Source organism: Thermobia domestica, chromosome 8, assembly GCF_964235325.1.
Source record: "Thermobia domestica chromosome 8, izTheDome1.hap1.1, whole genome shotgun sequence".
Classification (NCBI taxonomy): Eukaryota; Metazoa; Arthropoda; class Insecta; order Zygentoma; family Lepismatidae; genus Thermobia; species Thermobia domestica.
This window is the reverse complement of record NC_137461.1, coordinates 215,705,714-215,711,192: the sequence shown is the minus strand read 5'-3', so window position 1 is coordinate 215,711,192 and position 5,479 is coordinate 215,705,714.

The following is a 5,479-nucleotide window of genomic DNA, read 5'->3' as shown; positions in this document are numbered from 1 at the left end:
AGTCCTAAGCACATAAAACGCAATGTACAAATAACGTTCACCATCCCTGCTGGTTTAGTGGCTAGCAGGAGTGAATTTCGTACACGGGTTCCAGATTACATTTCCAGTGGAAGATCCTTAAAATTGAAAAAATTTACAAAGCTAAAGGACAAGAAACTAACATACTCTGGCTTGAATACATTGACATACATAGACATAGAAATGGAAGTCTGCAATGCAGGTTTCCAATTCTCAAAAATAATTTCTTCGTTCCAAAATGTAAACAAACAAGGAAGACAAATAGTAAAAAGCAAACAAGAAAAGCAATACAGCAATATCATCAAAAATATAAATACAATATAACTAACAATCACTAAGACAAATATAAACAAATAAAATTACTACATATAAACAAACGAAAAATAAACATTACATGAAAATATAAAGTAAACAATAATGAACTATTCAATTCATAATTATTTTAAAAACATCTTATCGTAATTTGCGAGTATAAAAGTTGGTATTTTAACTTCGTAATTGGAAGCATCATGCTCAAATATGGTTATAATTTTCTAAGATTTTCGTTTAATTCAGTATGCCAAAGAACGTCGGAGAGCATATTCAAAATTTATACTAAAATCTGATAACTAAAGTAATAAAACAAAATATAAAAGTTTTAATGCAATTGACAACACATAAGATTATAAAATACAGATATATTAATAACGTTGAATGGTACGATATACAATTAACACTTATTAAAGAATTATATACTTGAAATATAACCATTTAATTATACAGGATGAGTCTATTTGATTTGATATTAGTGTAGTGTCCTCCTCAGCAGGAAGCCTATATGAGAGTTGGATCTGAAGCTTAAAGTGGGATCCGAACTACATGAGCTTCCCTTGGATTCGAACTCAGGACTACCGCTCCAAGGGCTTACACTAACCGCTTAGCCCGACAGATGAGTTTAAATCAAATTACATTTCATACAAAGTTCTTCACTTCACGTTTTGAGTCAGTGTGTACAGCTAAATGAGTGAAATAACACACTGCAACAAGACCAATAATTGGAAATAAATTTCTTTGTTGGCAAAGAAATTTAACAATATACTTCAAGATCGGGATTCAATTACGTACAACGGAATGGCAAAATTCAGTGTATCAAATTTTGCACAAGAAGTTGCAACCACGTAATGTCCAAATGTAGCAACACTATAGTGAACATAAACTGAGAATGTTGCTTCTGTTGAGTCCATGAAAACGCGATCGGACCAGTTAAAAATCTGACTTTGTATTAAGTGTATGATTCAGTGAGTAGTCATGATTTTATGATAACGTAAAAGTTAACAAACAAAACAAAAATATTTGAGTTTTACCAATTACTATGGGCAGATCCTTTGAAAATATATACAATACATAAAATCATGTCATTGTTTGGGATTTGAGGATAGTGAGTGAATTGCCCGGTTCAGTTTTCCTTCAGTTTTACTTCTCACGAATATGCCATATAGACTAAAGAAGATCATAATTATGAGAACAAATAAAATGGTGGAATGAAGTAAGAGGGAGGAAACTGGAGAACCTGAGAAATTCTATACATCATGTATCAATCTATGAACTCCAAACAAAAATTGATTGCTCTACTACTGATGCACTTCGGTGTACTTAATATTTATGATTATATCGTAATCAAATTAAACATAACCAGACAACGTCTAAACATACATAACGAAACAATAATTTATTAAGAGGTTGGCTGGTTACTGTGACTAACAATTGAAATCTAGTAAGTTTGTTTCTTATGATGCACTGATGTGTCTTTATTCACTGCTTAGCAATAGAACTATGGTAATTCTCTTAACGTAAATATTAATTATCGATAACACTATTTTAAAAATATACAGGCTTCGTGTTTCCAAGCTAGGCAATTTTTAAGCCGTTTCTTATTAAATATTGCTACTAGCTTAGAAAATGCAATAGCGTGTTTTACAACGTTGCAATGTAAACCTTTAATAACTAAAGAAAAACACAATTATACATTACGTTTTCTTCTTGGGAGATATGTTTCAACAATATATAGAGGACGTTTATCATTTAATATTAAGTTAACAGAGACTTTGGAATTATTTTGGAACAGAAACTACCATGATTTCTCAGCATCACGCCAACATGCATTAACTGTATTCAGAAAATGCTAAATCAACTGGAACACTGAATAACATTAGAAGCTGTTGCAAAGTAGATTCCAGAAAAGAAATATCATTTTTATAGAGTGCTTTACAGAAGATAAATTAGATATTATTATATCGGCGTATGATTTCATGAACAGAACACTGAAAAGAAAAATGTGGCTTTACTAGTTATCTCTTTATTTTTGCATTTAGTGTAGATATATATCATCTGTTCTTAAAATATATATATTTCGTTTTAAAAATAGCTCACTCACTCTCTACTTGTAAATCAGCATAAGAAGCAAAATAAATACATTTCAAATCAAATGTGTATTATTAGGATTGATTACACAGCCAACACACACACACGAATAAAACTATGTGCACCGGACCCCGGGGAATGAATTCAATGTATTTTGTTAAACAGAATCCAAATTTCAAAACTCCAGGACGATCGATCGTGTCAATATATTTTTTTAGGGGCGAACATTTTAGCGATTTTAGATAGGGTCGATACACGTAACACAGCTACAGAAAAACTAAAGTTCTGTGAAGCGTGCCCCAGGGTACGGATTCGATGTATTTTGACACACAGAATCCAAATTTCGAAACGCCGGGACGATTGACTGTGTCAATTTCGTTTTATGGGCGAAAAACGTATGTGCTGTCTTAAGTACCAAAATTCGCTAAAGTTTCTCGCACACTAAAAGAATTACACAATCAATTGTCTTGTGGTTTCAAACTTTGGATTCTGTGTACCAAAATATATAAAATCCATTCCCTGGAGTGCACTTCACAGAACTTCTTTTCTGTATGGCTGTCTTACGTGCATTTTTCCTATGCAAATTCGCTAAAGTTTTTCGCCCATAAAAATATTGGCACAGTCGCCTGTCTTGGGGTTTCGGAATTTGGGTTATACGTAACAAAATACATTGAATCCATTCCCTGGATTCCGGTGCACATAACTTTTGTGTGTGTGTGGCTATGTAATCTATTCAAATGATAAACAATTTTCATTTGTGTCCTTCGATTTTAACTTACATTTAACGTTTTGATTTGAAATGTGTTTAGTTTGCTTCTCCTGCTGCTGTTTAAGTAAACCTATTTTTAAAACGATATATATTATATATTTAAGAATAGATGACATATCCACAATAAATGCAAATATAAAGAGATAGCTCAGAGATGGGCACCCTCACTCATTTGTCTCTCAAGAGGGCCGCCCTCGCCCTCACTCAACCTCATGTTGGTAGATGATGGTGTCTAAGGGTGAGGATGAGGGAGACGATTGAAAGTAAGAGTGGCTGAGGGTGAGGGAATCAATTGAGGGTGTGTGTGGCTGAGGGTGAGGATGAAGGAAACAATTGAGGGTGAGGATATAATAGTCCACCATTACTGACGAAGCTTGCTTTCGTATACTTAATTATCCAGATGTGAACATATTCGACTTTATATATAATAAGTTCTTTCGTACACTATAGTAATCATTGTTAACTATAACCAAATCATCGCATATAAAAAGGACAAGATTCTGTAAAATAAGGTAAATACGTACATGAGATGTGTTTATTGATTTTATTTCAGAGGAAAAATGGCTACACGATTAAGTCCTAAGGAATGAAAGAAAATTGCGGCGGGAATAGAATTCTATCAATCATTAATATTAGTAAGTAACAAGCTTAGAGTTTAGTATAATAAAAATCCTCCACGTCGGAGAAATATTTAGCAAAAGTATGGGAAATGTGAACAAGCAAATAATGTGTCCAATAATTACACACATAACAGTGTATGAAACAGAAATTGCAGAACTGCTTACAAATGTGGAAGAATAATTACATAATTGTCTAAACAGGTCACTTTTGGTTAGAATGTAAACAGGAATTCCTGTCTGATCTTTTCAAATAAGCCTAAATCCTGATTTGAGCTTTAAACCGTATTACATCCAAATGTGGGATGCACTTTCTGATGTAAGTAAAATCACAAACTGAAAATTACAGAGATTTTATTGGAAGTGAGTGAAATTGTTCCATATATGTCTTCTTTTTTTCTTTTTCGATAAGGCAACACTTAATATGTATGGTCGTGTTAACGATCAAAACATTGTGATTTAATCTACTAAGCATCCTCATAAACTGATGAAATACAAAGAGGAAACTCCTAAGTTATTCATATCGCATGTGGTCTTTCGAACTTGGAAATAGTAGTTCCTATTTCCTAACTTACCAATTATAACTAAAATTTTCTATTTTGATACATTAACGAAGTATGTAGAGGACAATATTGCCATACCTACTTCTGCATGCGGTTACTTTGAACACAACGGTTGGTCATCACATTACTATGTAGAGATTTCTAGGTATCGCGACAAGGAACTGTATTTAGTAGGCGATGGGTTGACCGGCATGGTTCACTCTCATGTGTGCCAAGTTCACTAGACTACATTCCGTGTATTAACTGGCAATGATATGGGAGGGGGGGGGGCAAAGGGTAATATATACACAACGAAACCGCATGACGTACATTGCCTCCAACTAAGAACTAAGCAAGTAATCCACTCTATAGATGCACATGTGTGCAGAGCTCATGGACTCAATGATTTGTCGTATGTTCACATGTATTAAAAATAATGATTCATGCTGAAGTCATTTACTAAATGTGCATGTATTATATTTAAACTGTTCCATATAAGTGATCACATTTTTTGTTGGCCCCTGCATATTCAAAATTTTCAGCAGTGCGTATGAAATATACTCAATTAAATCCAGATCACTTTACAAGTACTTTCAAATGTACGTTCATACCATAATATATTTTAATTTGTTCTAAAACTGTCTCACCCCGTTTATGAGGATTACTCGTAGAGATTCTCGACGCGAACAAAATTAGATAATACATCATAAAATGCATTCGTTAGTTTTTTCATTTCTTTTCTGATTGACATAACATGTATTAAAACGTATGAAATGAAGACATAGATGCATCCTTTTCCATTTGTCAGCATTGAAAAACTCAAGTATAGTGTTTATTTTCCGTAAATTTGTGATTTAATTAGTGAAAAGTAGTTGTTCAACTTTTACAAACATTTTTCAATCATAGAGAATTTTTCACCTTTACATACAAGACATATTTTAATGTTTCGCACTTTGAAGATATCTTAAAAAAGAAAAATGTAAATTGAAAACATTTTCTATCTTCAGAAACTTTACATAAAAATGGCATATAACGTTCGTTAACAGAAATAGGAAAAACTAAATATATACCACAGAAAATTGGAAGAACAGGCTTTATGGAATAGTTCCATATATTTTGTACAAGAGCACTCA